At 40.0% G+C, this 19334-nt stretch overlaps 1 long non-coding RNA gene across 8 annotated transcripts in view; it reads right to left on the reverse strand.

The window, feature by feature from the left end:
• The window catches only part of LOC311520409, a 162940-nt gene that overhangs the window by 28397 nt on the left and 115209 nt on the right, over nucleotides 1-19334 (reverse strand). For 6 of the 8 annotated variants that reach the window (XR_014711583.1, XR_014711584.1, XR_014711585.1 and 3 more), the window contains exon 4: nucleotides 2515-2597. The exons of the other annotated variants lie outside the window; for them this stretch is intronic. This is a non-coding gene — a long non-coding RNA (uncharacterized lncRNA). The remainder of the gene's footprint in view (nucleotides 1-2514; nucleotides 2598-19334) is intronic. 8 annotated transcript variants of the gene reach the window in all.

Below are 19334 nucleotides of genomic sequence, written 5' to 3' on the forward strand. Positions count from 1 at the left end.
TTGAAATTCCTACCACTCTCATAATAGTATGGGCCAGAGAGCAGGAGTGGAACACCAGTGGAAAATTTTCTGTAACTTACCATCATGTGGCATACCATGTGTCGAGCTGTCCTGCAGTGGCTCAAGAGTACGACTACCAACCTCGGGGCAGACTGTTAAGAAGCAGGGTGCAAACTTCAAATTGGTTGGGAGTTCTATACTTAGATTTCACCAACCAATTAGCAAGCGTAAGCTCCTCAAGCACTATAACTGCCTTAACATGGAATTGCAAGCGGTCCCCTTGATTCAATGTGTTCAGCTGCAATTTCTGCAGCCTCTAAAATTGTGGGAGTTTTTTTTGTCACAGATGGTTGCCTTTTTACATCATCTGTAACTACTCATAACAATTGCTTCTGGGACATCAGATCAAACATAAGAACATAAGAATGGCCATACTGGGTCAGACCAAAGGTCCTTCCAGCGCAGTATCCTGTCTACTGACAGTGGCCAATGCCAGGGGTCCCAGAGGGAGCGAACCTAACCGGCAATGATCAAGTGATCTCTCCACTGCCATCCATCTCCACCCTCTGACAAACAGAGGCCAGGGACACCATTCCTTGCCCATCCTGGCTAATAGCCATTAATGGACTTAACCTCCATGAATTTATCCAGTTCTCTTTTAAACCCTATTATAGTCCTAGCCTTCAAAACTTCCTCAAGCAAGGAGTTCCACAGGTTGACTGTGCGCTGAGTGAAGAACTTCCTTTTATTTGTTTTAAACCTACTACCCATTAATTTCATTTGGTGGCCCCTAGTTCTTATATTATGGGAACAAGTAAATAGCTTTTCCTTATTCACTTTCTCCACACCACTCATGATTTTATAGACTTCTATCATATCCCCCCTTAGTCTCCTCTTTTCCAAACTGAAAAGTCCTAGCCTCTTTAATCTCTCCTCATATGGGACCCATTCCAAACCCCTAATTGTTTTAGTTGCCCTTTTCTGAACCTTTTCTAATGCCAGTATATCTTTTTTGAGATGAGGGGACCACATCTGTACGCAGTATTCAAGATGTGAGCGTACCATGGATTTATATAAGGGCAATAAGATATTCTCCATCTTATTCTCTATCCCTTTTTTAATGATTACTAACATCCCATTTATTTTTTTGATTGCCACTGCACACTGCATGGACGTCTTCAGAGAACTATCCACGATGACTCCAAGATCTTTCTCCTGATTAGTTGCAGCTAAATTATCCCCCATTATATTGTATGTATAGTTGGGGTTATTTTTTCCAACGTACATTACTTTACATTTATCCACATTAAATTTCATTTGCCATTTTGTTGTCCAATCACTTAGTTTTGTGAGATCTTTTTGAAGTTCTTCACAGTCTGCTTTGGTCTTAACCATCCTGAGCAGTTTAGTATCATCTGCAACAGTTTTCCAGAATCACTTTCAGCCCCACCCCCATTATCCATTTTTTCATAAAATTACACATTTTATGTACATATTCAACATGAATCATATTGTCAAACATTGTGAGATTTTTATACTTCAATTGGGATATTATGTATCCCACGTAATTTCTCAAAGGTGGACAGGAACTCTTCTATACAGTCAGTTTCTTTATAAATTGGGCAGATTTTCTCCTACACCCTTGTGTTGTGGAGGTTATACTCACTGGCTGGGGAAGCACCTTTTGCTGTTCCAGTTTTTTGACTACATTGCTTGATCTACCATCAGCCTCCTGTCTGCCCTTTTCTCAGCTTCCTTGTCAACTTTGACTGCTGCTATTTGTTCCATGCAACTTTGGTGGGCTTTCTCCTCAGCTGCTTCACTTGCTTTGGTTTCCCTGATCCACAATTCTGCCATTAATTTCTGGTGCTTGTGTTCTTTCTGGGCTCTAAGGTGCAGCAATCAGGCCAGTTCCACTGCAGTGATCTTCTCTGCAGCATCTGGGGCAAGAGGGTCCTCTCTCTCTCCATCAGTCTCCCGTTGATCAGAACTTATGAGCCAAGCTCTCAGGTCCTGAACTGGGGTTTCCTTTTTATGGGGTAGTGCCTACATAATTTCAAGGTCTTTTCTCTCAAGACCATCATATCATTCAGTGTGTCTATTCTTTAACCTTTAAAACTCTCAATGTCAAGTTTAAACTTTAACAGCACTGGGGTTAAGATCTATAACCTTAATTGTCCTGTGGTAAGTAACTCCTGCCAAGACTATGCCAGGGTCAAGCTGTCCTGGAGAGGCTCAAGAACATGGGTACAAATCTCAGGGCAGATTTTTACAACGCAGGGAGCAAACCCCAAATTGGTTGTGAGTTCTATGCTTAGATGTCACCAACCAATTAGCAAGTGTAAACTCCTCAAGCAATATAATAACCTTAACATAGAGTCATATAATCCCCTTGGGTCCTCCAAATATATCTTGCCACCCTGGTAAGCTAATCTTTGTGATAGATTCGTCCCTTATACCAAAGATCACAGCAATATTTAGGTTACTCCCAGTCCCAAAGGACCAGTCACTTACCCCAGGTCAAGTTTACTTTAGATCTCACACCAAAGACAGCCCTTGGAGCCAATTCCATAATAAACTATCTGAAGGTTTATTAGCTAGGAAAATGAAATAAAAGAGTTACTTACAAGGTTAAAGCAGGTAAATATATATATACACACACACACACACACACACACACACAAATGAATTCCAATCTTAAGTTTCAAAAAGCAATAGAAGCTTCTATAATAAGCAAGCTCTATATGTCCTTTAGGGCTAACCCATGGCAAGCACTTGGGATCTTTTGCTTATGCTAAGTAATCCTTGTGCCTCAGAGTTCAAGCAGCATAAAAGATACAGTCCCTGATTGTTAGTATGTTTTATTCCTTCCTCCCTTCTGCTTCCAGGCACAAATTCAACTGTTGGGAGGAATTCACTTGTAAGTCTCGTCTTCCGATTCGGGGTTGGGGTGGGAGAGGAGCAGTGAGCAATAAACAAAGTCTTTTGTTCTGTGATGTTCCACAATCGTTCATCTGGTGTTGATGGGCCTTCTTTGTTGGACAGAAGATAACACCTCCTGTTGGAAACTAGTATTTCAGACTCGTTAATGCTTTTCTTATGACTGGTGATTTACAGTTACTGAGCAAATGTTATGCAAACAGATCCCGGTCATCCATGGGCAGGATTGAACCTGGGACCTCTGGAGCTTAGTGCATGAGCCTCTACTGCATGAGCTAAAAGCCATATGGGCCTTAGCTAAGGCTGTAGAGCAGACTCATTAATCTCTCTCTCTAAATCACCTCAGTGCCACTAGATGGGACAGAACACCACACATAGGAGGTGTGTGGATTACACAAACACTTAAATATTATCTTATAACATGGGATACAGATATTATAAGTGAGATTAATGCATGCAACAACTTACAAGGATTTCATAAGTCTGGATACATTCTCATTATTCAAATACTTATTTAAACAATACCAGCATACAGGTGAGCCAGACTGGTTGCAGTTAGTATTTAGTTAGTGCAGTTAGTGTCAAGGTTCAGTTGAGCCCTAGGGGCCTTGGCATGAGCTGGCGCCTGGTTTGCCAATGTCACACCATGCACCTCCCCCAACAAAGGCCATCAGGAGCATTGCAGCTTCTGTAACACCCAAGTGGCCAGCAACCCTTTGCAGGAAGTATGCCAGGCCCTTTCTGTAGTCATGAGTCAACAAGCTAAAATGGGTATGATGGGGGAACAGTCCTTATTCATTGGATGCGGCCTGGATCCCAGAAAGAAGGCACTAAGTCCCCACCCCCCCAATTGATTATGTAATCAAAGTTCAGCTCCTACCTCTTGAACTACGAGTATAAGCATTAGTTAGGGGAACACCCACATGAACTACAAGTACCAATGTCTTCATCTTCAGAGTGTGGCTGTGGGTGCGCAGCAAGAAGCACAACCTGGAACTCCCTGATAGGTTTGCATACGTCCACCACACTGCTCTAGTCCAGCAGATGGGATGCTTGGAGACACAATATTGGGCATTCATGGAGACATTTCATGGAAGCAACATATTGAAGTCCTGCTCTTTAATGCAGAATGAATTAAGAACAGATGTGTAATGGCGTGCAAAAATGTATAATACCATTCAGCCACTAGGTGACACTATGTGTAAAATATCTTATTTAAAGGAACCTCTGCAATACCTCACAGAGCATTAAATGAGCTTATGATGAATACATCTAATGTGTTTAAGAAAGTGCTGTGACCAGTCCATATCTGGTACAAAAGAACATGACATGGTGTCAGGAGTAAACTAAGAACAGAAACAGAATTAAAACAGCAACAAAGGTTGCAGAACCACTTCATCATCCCAGCTTTGGCAAATCTTCAGAATAGACAGACTGGAAACAACATTTTGCAAGATTTTGCATTGCAAACAAATGCCAGAAAGAAACAGGAGATATACAGATATCTTCATTAATTTATGCTATGGGGAAGCAAGCAGAGCATATCTTTATATCCTTTGACTTTACTGCAGTCTGTCACAAAGATGACTATGAAAGGATTCTGGCTATGTTTGATGCACACTTTATACCCCCAGAGAACTGTGATTTATGAAAGAGTATGTTGTAACCAGAGAAGTCAAGAACCAGGGGAAAATGTTGAATGTTTTATAAGAGCGCTACATACATTGGCTGAAAACTGTGATTTTGGGAATGCAAAACATGAAAATATCAGAGACAGGCTGGTTATTGGGTTAACAGACAAAGATCTTTCACAGCAGCTACAAGTGAATGAGATTTAACCCTAGCCACAGCTATACAAATAACAAAGCAGACAGAATTAGTCAAACAACAGAAAATAAGGCAGGAGCAACTTGAAAAACCTGAAAAACTAGCTTAGAAGCTATAAACAGATATGTGAGTGTTAAAGTCATTATTGTTAAACACCTGAGGCAAGGAGAGAGAACTCCCAGGCTAAGAGGGACAAATTCCAGCCTAGATGCACAAGGTATGAAAAAAGGCGTATCCCAAGAGATAATGCATGTCCAGCCAGAGACATCTGGTGATACCAATGCATGAAATATGGACATTTTGTGGCTGTTTGACACACCAAAGCAGTCAGAGAGTTGACTCATATTACAGACAAATCAAGAGCCATTGTTTCTGGGATTTATCATTTGTGAAGATACAGAGCTTGCCTGGAGAGTGAAACTGAATATTCATGGCAAGACTATTGACTTCAAAACTGACTCAGGAGCTGACATCACAGGGATTTACAATCACCCATTAAAGGATTTTATGATGAACATATCTGGTGTGGATAAGCGAGCTCTGTGACCAGCCCATATCTGGAACAGACAAACATAATAAGATAAACACAGCTTTGGCTGTTTAGGAGGGGCTTGGTTTCCAGTGAGTACTTTGTACACATGTAGAGTGCCTAATGATGGTACACAGATTGGTCAGCTTCTTATAGTTTTCTTGAAATTTCTGTCCATTCTGGTAGTGGCCATGGTCTAGGCAAATTGCATTACTAAAAAACAAATGGGATCAGGATGAGGAACCAAGCCTGCAAGGCATCATCAACAAGCACCCATCAACCAGAACAGGTAATGCCTGTGATTTAAATGTCATTTACTTTAACACAAGTTATGTTGTCTTATGATAATTTCTCATTATTTTATTTTATAATAGCAACCAGAAGCCTCAGTTGGGACCAGATTCCTATTATACTTTATTAAGCACTGTACAGATCCTTGCAGTTAACAACTGTATTTTTGACAATAACTTGTTTGCAGATAGACAGTTTAGAACACTTGCACTGAAGGGCAGTGGAGATCTTATTTGATTGCTTGACACCACTTGGGCACCTGACCATTAACTTTTGGTAGGAGGGAAAATATTATTTTCCCAGGCAACAGTAAAGTGCTTGGGGCCCAATAATGGGATACAGTTATTTGTCTGTTTCAGAGATAAAACAGGTAACTATGTGCTCGGCTGGTACAATGTGGACAAGTTTGAGGTTTCTGTGACCATGGCCTCCCTTTCCACTTGGCTGAGATTTCCCTTTATGTGCAGATAGTCTTGCCATATACAGGATGATGGAAGATGGTCAGGGAATGGCATCAGATATAAAAGAACAGGCATCAAAGATATCTAAGTTATCGCAGTCGCTTCTCTGGATGCACAAAAGGTTTTTTTATGTCATTTTTCAAGTAATGTACATTCCACATGGCTTTCATGGAAGCCCTTTTTCTTCAGCCTTCCAGATCAGTGATCTGGTGGACAATTGTGGCAACAAGTTTGGAGCGCTGCATCTGCCAGCTACAATTGTTCCCAAATAGGATACAACACACCTCTGGTTTTTCATAGAACAACATTGATACGACTAAAATAAAACTCAGCTAATTACTTGGCTTGGGATTGTAGGCATGCCTCTGCAATGGCCTTTTCTGGATCTAAACCAGGCTACACTCTGGACTTGGTTGTTCCATTGCAGGGGCTTCTAGCATGTAGTTGTACTGAGACATATGTATGGACATATATGCAGGGTATGTCTACACTGTAATTAGATATCCGTGGCTGGCCTCTGCCAGCTGACTCAGGCTCATGGGGCTCATTCTGTGGGGCTGTTTAATTGCATTTGGGCTCAGGCTGCAGCTGGAGGTCTGGCACCCTCCCACCTTGCAGTGTCCTAGATCCTGGGCTCCAGCCCAAGCCCAGACATCGATACTGCAATTAAACAGCCCCACAGCCTGGACCTTGTGAGCCTAAGTCAGCTGACATGGGCTAGCCGTGGGTTTTTAATTGCAGTGTAGACATACCCTAAGTAACATTTCTGTCTCTGAGGGGATGGTTTGGGTTTTGAAGGGTTGCATGGAAAACAGTGAGATTAGAACTTGACAACGACATCCTGCCCTTCCTCTCCCACCTGGTTACTGTTATTACTGTGTATAATGGTGGCCTTGTTTTCCAACCAGTAGTTACAGTCTTGTAATTTGTGATGTGATAACAACAATTCTATTTGGCCTATTCAGATGGGGAAGTTAAGAACTTTTGTATCAATTTAGATAGTTTGCCTGTAAAACAGAGAGAAAATACAAAACATTATACTCAATTTTTAAAAATTTAATTGATTGTGACTTTTATAGCTTTTTAGTTTGTTTGGTTTTCCACTCATCATCAAAAGAAACATGGAAATTACATCTTCCAAGTTCCATTTTATCTTCCTATACTATTGCTGCTGCTGGAAAAATGCATATGATATGCTAGATAACTCTCAGATAAATGAAACATGCAAGGTATATCTAATTGCACTGGATGTATCTGCCAGGTCATTCCCCAGCAAAGTGTCTGTTTATTTTTATTTACTCAATATATATATATATTGTTTCTGTACAAGATATGCTAGATGCATGTACTGTTCGTAATATAAATACATTTGGTAACTATATCTAAGATAACACAATGTCAAGTAACTGTCCCCAACATAAGACAGTAATGATCTTCTCAACTCAGCTATCACCTAGTTGAGGTTCTAATCCTTGGAGGGGGCAGACAGGATTTGCAAAGTGTAATTAACAGTGCTGACATTTAGAGGCCATTATTAAGATTCAAAGTTAACATTCTGTTAAAATGAATGTGAAAGTTCACACCTCTCCTGGTGTTGTTATAGCCTCAATATAGACAGGAGAGTCAATAAGATGGCACTGTATCAGTTTACACTGTGAAGGTTAACTTTTCAACCAGAAGAATAAAAACTTTATTTTTCTTTTCAAATAAAAAACTTAACTTCTGGTGACTTCAGCAAAATCTCTGCTACAATCCTAATTCTATAGGATTCCATGGATTTTCTTTATGCCTAAATTTCTAGTGTTCATGTTTATTAAATGGCCCAGGTCTGATCCTGAAGTCCTTGTCAACATGGGGCTGCAGGATTGGGTCATACAAAATTAAAAAATTGATATTGTGAACAGTTATCCATAACTGCATTTGGGTTTTGTAGTAAACTGCAGTGTGAGATAAACTGTTTAATGTATTTTAAGTGGAGGATTATTTTATTATCCCAAAGAAAGAAAATAATATGTAATTTATTCACTACAGGACCAGGTATTTAATTTTTCAAGATAGAGATACTGGAAGAGAACTCCAGATAAGCAGGAAAAATGTTTGAAATCTAAGGTATTCTACACTAATCTACCTGTCTGTGTGCAGTCTCCATTGCCAAGATATCTGGGTGCTCACCAGCTCAGAATTATCAGCCTTATACAGTACAACGAAACACCAAACTTTGAACATATGCTGTAGGATTAGAAGTGCTTTCGGTGAACATAATGTAGTTTGTGAATGTGATACAGTATCTATACAAATCAGAATATGTAAGAGCTGGAAATCAGTGCCTATCTTCCTATAATTTCCTGTTTCAAATGGCTTCCAGGAACTGAAGATTTGGTGGAGGATGGGAGAGCAAGAGAGAGAGAGAAATGTATTTTATTTCTAGAAATGGACAACTTTTTATTTGCCTAGAGTTGCTTTTGGTTTTCCTGTGTGTTCAGTGTATATATATTTTTCTTTTATGGTGTATAGGCCTACTTACAAGTTTTGCATAAGTACAGTAGAAGATAATTTCTAAAGGAAATATTTGAAGAGTAAAGTACTTTTACGTAATTTCAGTAATTCCTGAAAGTAATCATAATATGATGACAGTTTAGAGGGATTTGAGGCAGCCAACACAACAAGCAGATACATAAAGCTATGCAAAAATTTTATAATGAAACCCCAAACCAAGTGAAATTTATTACGCGTCATTAGAAACTTGAAATTTGGGTCAGGGTTCTCAAAACTCTGCCAAGGATTGTGAACCTTTCAGTGAAGCTGGGCTGAATTTTGAGTAAGCCTGGGCCAATTTTTGAGTAAACCTGGGTCAGTTTATAGGTTTGGGTATAATCCATACGAATCAGATTTGGAGATGAGATACTCTTCAGCAGCAGCCAGAGGGCTGCTCTGTGGCTGCCCAGCCATATCCCCACTGTGACAGAGCTGGTCAGCCATCAAGGATGGGGAACTATCAGATCCAAAATTCCCACTTGTCATCCACAGGAAATTAAAATGACGTTTGTCACAAAGGTTTTTTTGGATCCATTCAACCCCTCCTATTGTAGTGGGCTCTGACTGAGCTTCTTCCCCTTCTAGTCCCTTCTCTCTTCCTCATACAAGAGGCTCAGTTTGTGCTAGTGTAATCCAAGGGTTACAACTGCCTCCACAGACTGAAGGGGGGACAGGCAGGGTGGAGATAGAGAGGCCATGATCAAGTTAACTTGGTTCTTATATAGCCCACATCTCTAAGTGCCTTTGTAGTATCTGAGTGCCTCTGTAGGTAAAAGGGAACTCCTCAGCCTCTTCTGGCCCTCCACACATCTTGATCATAAAGCAGCTGATCAGACTCTCTAGGCCAGATTCATCCCTGCGCTGATGCAGGTGGCTGCACATGACCAGAGGGACACAATTTGTGCCTCCTGTTTTCAAGAGCTGCAAGAGCCAGTGTGGGCCCTCAACAAGCTAGCTACACTCCAGCTTGAATTAACCTTATGGGGCTTTGTAGGAATGCAGAATTTCATGGGCACAGCCTCTCTCCCCACCCCAGCCAACCCTCATCCAAACATACATCTAACCCCCTCTGTGCTCTTGGCCATCCTGCCATGAAATACCCTCTGCTCCCGCTGCTGTTGCTGAAGCGGTGCAGGGGTGGTGGAGATTCATCCACCACAGACAAAATAGAGAGATGGTTTGTGACAAATCAGACGTCTCCAAACACAGTGGGATGTAGGGTATCCATAGTCTGTAGGGATATTTTCCTCTCTACTATTGGTAATCTGACTTTTTGAAGGTGCTTCTCTGAACTGACAACAGTGACAAGAAAAATATTTCCTACATAAAATAAGTAATTTCCTTTCTTCTGAAGCCATCTCCAATGCTCCCAGATTCACACACACACACACGCTTTCTACATTTTCCTTTTTGTCCATAAGACAAACAACATTGTGTCTGGCATCTGGGACAAACCTCCTAACTTGCCAAGGCCCATGTGTGTACAGGTATGAGACACAAGAAAAATAGCATGAAGGAGATCAGAATCAGGCTTTCTATTTCACCCCATATCATTTCTCCTGATGACAGTAGGGGTAAGAAGGAGTAAGCAAATGAAGAAAGAAGCTATGAGATTTCAACACACTACTTAAATATTTTCAAGGATACCAGTCCTATTTCTTCAGTATTTAAAGGCACTGTTGGAAAACCATATAATTTTATTTCTTTATGAATTCTGAAAATTACGTTTGTTTGTTTTTTAAAATGCTTTCCAAATTTTAATCTTGCTTTCCAATGAAAATTTCAGTTTGGCTGCTCAATGTCCAATGTTCATGATTAACGGACAGGCAGAATTATCTGGAAAGTTGAGCATTTTGCTTTTCTACAGGTAGCAGCTTTTTAAACGCTGGCACGTTTGCTTTACATAATCTATATTATGTTTTTCTGAAGAAGTCAGAATCCTCTGATCTAAGCAGTATAGTAGTGGGATACCACTGTAGCAGCATCACTGTAGGTCAATGTTCTGCAGCACCAGGTTTCTGGTCTTTGTAGTTACTTTGTATGTTAAGACTACAGTATTTTGCAAGAGCTTTTGTTACACAAATGTAAAAAATAATATTGCCCTTGAATATGTGATAGTAAATTAAAATAGTAAATTATCTTGCTAAATTCTGTCATTTTTTCCTCTCTTTACGCAAGCTGGAGCTCATCACAAACCTAATTAAGGCCTGATGCTACATTGTGATCCACATAGAAAGACTAGTGAGCCTGAGCTTAGTGAAAAGAAAAGGAGGACTTGTGGCACCTTGGAGACTAAGGTGCCACAAGTCCTCCTTTTCTTTTTGCGAATACAGACTAACATGGCTGCTACTCTGAAACCTGAGCTTAAGTGATGAACTTCAGTGAGCCTAATCTTCAGTGGCGTTTCACAGGGCTTCAGCAATCCACCCAGTGGCTAGCAACTGTGGGACTGGGACCTAATAAAATAAATGTTGTGTCTGTTTTGATGGGAAAGGGGAGTGAATATTTTTTTTTTCCTTTCTTTCTTTTTCTTAAGAAATTGGTAACTATTTCAACTCTGTTTCATAGCTTATTTTCTCTGCCTCAGGGGGCAAAAAAGTGGTTTCACTGGATCACATTTAAAAATTATTTTCCTGTGCCGTCATGCAACATCAGTGGTTTTGCCAGAAATGCACAACAGGAATGGAGTTTTTGTTTCTCGAGCCGAGAAAAGAGGTGTCACATCTGTGTGGCATGAGAGGTACATATTCCCCAGCTTTTCTGGAGTCTGTACTGCATTGAAAACTAAATGAGCCAGATTCTCCTGTGCCATGTGGTCACTTTACACATTGCTGTTTTTGTAATTTGGTACCTAATGTAAGGGTGATCCTCCCATGGTCAAGAGCCCATATAAGAGCTCTTACATTCCCACAGTGTGGTCTGTATAGCAGAGAAAAAAGGCATTATAGATGAAAGGGGGTGAGGTCCAGATGCCCCTGCACCACACTGATCCTTGGATTCATTTTGGCCGCTTACGGGTATTGCAGCATGGTAAGCTATACAGCCCTACACAGAGCTACTGCAGGATTAGGGGAGGACAAGTCACTTGTGTACAGCACCTGCAATTTAGCCATACTCCATGATCTGGCCCAATGAATTGCTTCTGTGGCTACAGTATAGCTAATTTCCACAATTTTATTATGAGTCTGATCATGTTTGATTCTTTACTTAAAGCCCCCGCTCCTGGAGACAAGGGATTGTGTAAGAATCTCAAGTTTCATTTAAAATAATGTAGCCCACACGGTTGTGGGGAAAACCTTGAAAATGTGACCTGATTGCATTCTAAAGGCTCAGACACTTAAAGGCAAATAAACAGAACTCAACCTTTATTCCTTTGTAAAATCTGATAACATTTAAGCCAATCTTATGATTTTGGAGGACCCATTTCATGATTGTTGAACCTACAGGGCTGGGAATATCGAGAAATAACTCTCCCCTTTCCAGATCTGCAAACTCTCCAGACTAGGGCAGGGGTAGTCAATTATTTTTTGTCAAGGTCCACATTTCTTGGTTAAAGGTATAGTCAAGGCTCAGTATCCAGAGAAAATAATAATCATAAAAACAATAATGATATCAGTAAATGAAAAGATTTTGGGGTCCGTTCAAAAGCATCTGGCGGTCCGGATTTGGCCCACAGTCCACCTGTTGATTATCTGTGGACAGGGGGTTTTCAGATCTGCCTACAGTTTTGTGAGAAAAACCCATCAGTTGATGGGATCTGAAGAGACTGCCAATGATTTGAGTGTCTTCCAAACAGCCCTCCCTTTTAGGAAATGCAACCAACCAGATGTGGCAGCCAGAGATCTTCCCTCATCCCCCTCCTCACCTTAACCCCCCCCCCCCCCAGGCGTTTTTATGTAGAGAAGCGGGGAAAGGAAGCAGAAAAAGCACAGAAGATCAGGGCAGCTCCACTCCCTCCTACCCCAGCCCCTCCTGTGAACAATAGCTCAGCACACCTCTGCTCCTCCCCACTTCCCTGTTCTCCTCCATGTTTCTCTAGGCGTGGGAGAGGGGAGGGGAGTTAAAAGCCCATGGAACTTACCCCCCAGCCTGGGAGTGGGGGTGAAAAACCCCTGGACGTGTCCCCCAGGCCAAAACTAATTGATTTGGAGGCTGGAATGCATGGTTTACAGATGGGCAGGGAGGTGCACCATTCATTTGCGGCTGGGAGCTCAAAATTAATGTGGGGCTGATGAGGTGGGCTGGGAAGTATATAATTAATTCATGTAGGGATGGTATGGGTGCAAAATGAACTGATGTGGGGTTGGGGAACAGATAGAGATGGGGCTGGAGTGGCACATAAATTGTTAATTGGGGGTTGAGGAGAAGTGGGAACCCTTTTCATTGTCCAGCAGAGCTTTATGCACATGAGCTTAATTTACACAAAGTTGTGTACTTTTATGCAAATTAAAATCTACTTTTTGTCATGAGGCATTGGCAGGTGTTCCTGTAGCTTCATCCTACCACCATAGCTAAGTTTTAGCCTCCTAGGTCCAGATTTTCAATGGAGCTCAGCTACCTTTATCCCCCAAAATAGGACACCAGATTTTCAAATGTTCTTTTTTAAAAATCCAGCCAGAAGCATCACAGTGGGACATGACTGGTGCTGAGCTGTTTTGAAAATCTGACCCTAAGTCCAGCATACAACTGCAGGGATTCAGATATCTGGTGCTTCCTCCATTCATAGGCATTTAGGATTGCCTTGCATACCTAAACAAAGCTCCACACGAGTTGATGTGGTGTCTGTACCTTGGTATGTAGTGGCTTTTTGCTTGTGTGTGTGTTCATACTGCCCCTTCAAATCCCTCTCCCTGCTTTAATTTTGTGTACAGGGCAGAGTTGACACACACTGTATGCTCTTTCATGGAGATTTTGCTTTTGTTCTTTCTTGTTTGTTCTTTAAATCTAAAAAAAAAGAGCTTGAAGCTGAAAGTATATTTTTGCTTTTCTTTATACGGAGCACATGTACTTGCACCCCTGAGTTGGGTGGAAGAAAAATACAGCACAAATGTAAGGCAATCATCAAAATGTGTACAGCTCAGCTGAGCAATTGAGTGTTCTCTGTACTGCAACCCTTGTCCTACATCTTCCATTCCCCACCCTTTGTTTGTTTACTACCCTTGTGACCCTATGGCCCATATTCTTCATAGAGATATGCTTATGATATAAATATGGCATACCTAGAAAATATTTTATGCAAGATGGGTGATGTGAGATATCATTGGAAAGGTTATGTTTACTGAATATAATTATCATATTTGTATGCATGTATCATTTCTGTATCTGAAGTTAGGAATATTGACTATGTAACAATTACAACTGTGTTTACACTTGGAGAATGCCCACCAGACAGTATGCAATCAGCCTGGATGGGCCATTTGGAAGGACAATAGGACTCTGAAGATGCTAATCTCCCTCTTTCCTGGGAAGTTTCCTGGAATGCTGCTTTGACACTTCAGAGTCAGGTGATCATGTCACCTGGTACTGGACACCATCTTGGACTTCTAGTGTTTTTCCACCCAGAGGGGTTGGGGGTCAAACTGAGAACCAAAGGATTCTCGCCATATGCAAATCCTATTTAAGGCTGGGGAATGAGTTAATCTAGGTTCTTCTCCACTGCCTTCCCACCCAAGAAGGAAGAAAACACCTGAAAAAGGTCTGGCCTGTGAAAAGAATACCTGGAAATTTAAGCTGCAAGCAGTGCAGTTTACCATTAAGAAACTCTGCAACATGCATAAAACGACATATAGGGTGAGAATTTGCTACTATTAACCAGTTAATTTAATGTATTAAGTTTAGGTTGCATGTTTTGTTTTATTTGTTCAGTAATCAGGTTTGTTCTGTTTGCTATCCTTATAATCACTTAAAATCTACCTTTTGTAGTTAATAAACTTCTCTTTAATTTATTCTATAACCAGTTTGTGTAATCATAATGGGGGGGCGGGGGAAAGTTGTGCATATTTTCTACCACATGGAGGGAGCGAATTTCATGAGCTTACACTGTATAGATCTCCATACAGCAAAAGACAATACAATCTTGCGTTTACACTCCCTGGGGGGAGGAGGGGGGCGGGGGAAATACACCTGAGTGCGGGGCATTCCCTGGGCTGAGTCTTCCCAACAGAGCTTATTTCAGTATCTGTGTGCCCTTTTGCAGCTGGGTGTGGCCCCACCTGTGTATGTGCTGGAGGAGGCTTGCGGGCCTGGCATAGCAGGACAGCGTGAGGGAGCCCAGGCTGGTGGAATAGGCAGGCTCAGTGGGACCCCAGTACATCAGGTGGGACCCCAGTACATCAGGTGGCACCTTGGAATGGGGGGTCCGACCCGTCATGACCTTCATTTGTGCCCTGAATGAGTGTTGTTTGTAAGTTCTTTGGGGAAGAGAGAGTGTCTTTATTTGTTTATGTAAAGCTCCTACTATGCTTTTATGAGCTCAACAGTAATAAAATAGAGAAAAATAGTCACCTCTTTATGGCACTTGGAGGTTACTTTTTCAGCAACAGTAGTGCCTTATCCATTAAGAACTAGCCAGTACTGAAGGTAACAAGTCTCTTGGACTTCACTGCCTCATACAAATCGTCTTCAAAGTACTTATAATGACTTGTGGCCTTTCTGAAGCTTCAGAATGGCACAGAATCAGTTTAAAACATTGCTAGGTTATCTGAAGCACTTCAAAGTTTAATGACCTGAAGGAAGTATGAGCTTCAAGGGTATAAACACCATCTGCCCACAGGTAGCACTCTGGCTGGGTATTGTGCAAGACAGAGTAGACTGGTGGAAACCCTCTTTCACGAGGATGCTAATATGGAGGTTAGGGAATTGGCTGATTGAGCGTAAGGAAGCTGCAACTCATTCTATTGGCATGTTGTACAAATTGTGGAGTGTAAGCAAAAAACCCCAAAAGATCTAAAATGGAAGCATTAAAGTAAAAGATTAGAAAACAAACTATCCCTGCAGTGACTAATATGGAAATATCTTCTAAAAGTGTAGAGTTGTTGTAATTGCGTTGGTCCCTGGATATTAGAGAGAAAAATTGATGAGGTAATATATTTTATTGGACCAACTTCTTTTGGTAAAAGAGACAAGCTTTTGGGATACACAGAGCTCTTTTTCAGCTCTGGGAAAGATACTCAGAGTGTCACAACTAAATACAAGATGGAACAGATTGTTTAGCTTCAACAATGGAACCCTACAGACAACTGTATACAAGAAACCCACAGATTACCACACTTACCTTCACAGATCCAGTAACCACCCCAAAAACACCAAGAAATCTGTTCTCTACAGCCAGGAACTCAGATACCACAAAATATGCTCCAAGGAGAAAATTCAGAATACATACTTTAACACACTTAAAACCACTTCACCAAACAAGGACACTCCTCCAGAAAAGTAGATCATATCATGGAACAGGCCACCCAAATCTGCCAAGAGAACCTGCTGAAATACAGAAAAAAAAAAGTCCAAGTGTACACCCCTAGTTGTCACCTACCATTCCACACTGGAACCCCTATGGATTATCATTAAACAGTTACAACCCATACTTGATGGTCACCACATCCTGAAATAAATCTTTCTCTAGCCTCCTATTTTGGCCTTCAAATAACTCCCCAACTTCACCAAGCTCATGATCAGATGGAAGCTCCCACTGACTCATCAACTCAAACCAGCATCAGACCCTGCCATAACAACAGATGCAAAACCTGAAGACATATCTCTACTACTACAATGATCAATACCCTCCCCCCCACACACACACAACTTTCAATATGCATGGGTCTTACACATGCCTATCACAACATGTGGTGTACCTCATCCAGGGCACTAAATGACTCAATAGCAGCTTTGTGGGTGAAATCAGACAATCGATCACTAGCTTGAAAGCTTGCCTCTTTCATCAGCAGAAAGTTGGTCCAGTAAAAGATGTTACTTCACCCACCTTGTCTTTCTAAATGTTAGATTTAGGATCCTAGGGTGGATGCACTAGGGGGTAATCCAATAAAACTTTGAAGTCAATGGAAATCTTCTGCTTTGAATCAAAGCTAAGGGGATTAAAAAGGAGAACGGATGTGCAATAGATAAACATTTTGTCAGATGTGTGTCACTGACGTAGTCATAACATGAAGGAGGCATAAAATAATAGCTGCTAATAGGTATTATATAAACATTTAATCAACAGTATATCTTATTTTGGTTTAAATATATGTCAGATCAAATATTGATCAAAGATCAATAAGAAAAAAAGTGGTAACTCTACACTATAATAGAGATTAAACATAAAAGCAAACATACACCACAACAACCATTGTACCCTAACAGCAGCACCTGAATAAAAGTTGTCACAACACAGTTAATATCATTTAATGTAAAATTTTCCTGCAGTTGTACACCAAAGAAAGGATTTTCTAGTTCCTTCTTGATTGGTATAAATCACATTAAGTACAGTAAAGTTAATTTATATCAGTTTTAAACCTATGTAAAAGGTGTATAAGAAGTGTTCATAAAACTCTATCACTGCATTATAGCTATTGTACAGATATAAGCCAAGTGGGGAAGGAATATGGATTTAGAGATGAACTGACTAGTGAAATTAGCCCCTCACAAAACAAAATCTCCACTTTTGAGTTCTACCTTGCACTGGATTTCAGAAGGTCTAGCTTTCAATGAAAGATATTAAACCTGCAACCAACTCTAGATTTAGCTTTATTCCTATGTGGGGAGTAAGATCTCTCTAAAACACGCACCCAGATTACTTCCTCTGTTCATAAAGCAGGAGAATGCCTTTCTCTTGACCTAGGTTTATCTATGGTTTAAATAGGAGCTTTCCATTGAAAGACAGAGGATCAAACATTTTAGGTAAGCATCTGGTTACATCCCTAACAATAAAGAGTATTGAAACTAGTTCTCAGCATAGACATAGCCTTTTTTTTTCCCTTTATAAAAATCTAAAGAAAAGTAAACATTTGGAAAAAAATAAACACCACAAAAATACTGGAAAAAAAGAAGAAAAAAACAATGATGATGAAAGAAATCTGTCTTTTATAGCCATCGAAGTTTTCTCTCTCTAGGGAAAGGTAATATTTATAGTAATTTTTTTCTTACCTAAGGATTAACTATTCCTCTCTCAAATAGTACTGTAATTTTATTTTTCATGATATATGTCTTCTCTTTTCATCTGATAAAGAATCTCAGTAGTTTAAAAATATTATCCCTGACCAATTTTTTTTAAATTGCTTTCTAGTGTATATAATAATTAGAAATACCTCTATATTAAATACTTTTTTCAACTGTAAAATGTAATAAATAGAAAGTACAGTTATGGAATTTACAAGATAACCCAATAGCTTATTCACATGAACTTCACTTGAAAAATTGGTTTGAACAGAAAAGACAGTTGTCACAGCTATGTATTTTACATAACAGAGAAATGTCATTATCATTTCAAGAAACAAAAGATGCAATTGAGATCAAATTAACAGTTAACTTTAGTAAAGAAATTATAATATTTCATCCAAAAGGAATGAAACTTTAAATTCTGCAATTAAAAACTTCACCATGAAATAACTCAGTTATCATAACAATCACAGAGACTTCAATGTATGCCCTGGCAAGTATAGATTACCTTGCAGCAAAACAACGAATTGAGTTGTCTACTATGTAGGTGAAATTTCAATTGCTTTCTTTTTCCTTTAACAACTGTTTCGAGGGGGGGGGGGGAAGAAAAGGAAGAAAGAGAAGTTAACAAATGCTCTGTAACTGTTCTACATGGCTTGGAGAGTTATTTCAAGTTAAATGTTATTTGAAGAAAGTATCTTATCAAAAGCATAAAAAAGATTTCAAGACTTTTCTATTTATGTCTTTGATATATTTCCATGGGGAAATGTGAACCAATACAGGAAACATCAAAATGTAGGCAATTTTATGAGATTTAAGAATAGAGTCTGGTCCAATTTTATTAAGTTCATTGATGTAAGTTTACCAACACTTCCATTGAAAGGTTTTGTTTTTTAAAAAAAGATTCTTTGTTTAGAAAGAACAGTGGGTTTATAACATACAGTCTTAGGTATAATACATTAAGACACCTTTCTAGATTATAGCATGCTGCAAGTTCTTTGATTTCTTTTTTGATAGCCTGACAATGATACTACATTTTATATTATTTCAGGTGTTTCTTATAAGTTGTCTCCTGTAGATGCCAGATACAAACCACTAGAATCTCTGAGACAGAGCACAGGTTTTTATATTGGAAAACCAGAGTGGGTCAGGTATGATTTCAAGGTTTATTTATAAATATGAAGCAGAAAACATAAACAATATGTAAAGAACCTTTTTAAACAACAACCCACACTCACAGCTCATTGCCAGATCACAGCCCAATTTAGTCTGCCTTATCTTCCATTGGATGAAGGCTTTAAAATAAGTGTTGTATAAACTGTGTCCTGAACTGCATCTATGAACTAGCAGTGAACAGACTGGCTCAAAACAAGTTTTGTTTGTGATGACAAACTGTCTTTAAAAGCTTTTTGCTCTATCTGAATATCTCTGGGTTTCCCTCCCCTTACCCATACACACATTGCTGTTCACAGTGAGTTCAAGTTCATACCTGGTTTTAGACAAATGACATAGAGCTAGTCACATGATAGAAGTCACATGGTATTACTCTTGTCTCTCTGACTGGTTTAGCCAGGCTGGCTCAACAGAAACTACCCATC

The sequence above is a fragment of the Lepidochelys olivacea genome, assembly GCF_965140295.1.
Source record: "Lepidochelys olivacea isolate rLepOli2 genome assembly, chromosome: 5".
Taxonomy (NCBI): domain Eukaryota; kingdom Metazoa; phylum Chordata; order Testudines; family Cheloniidae; genus Lepidochelys; species Lepidochelys olivacea.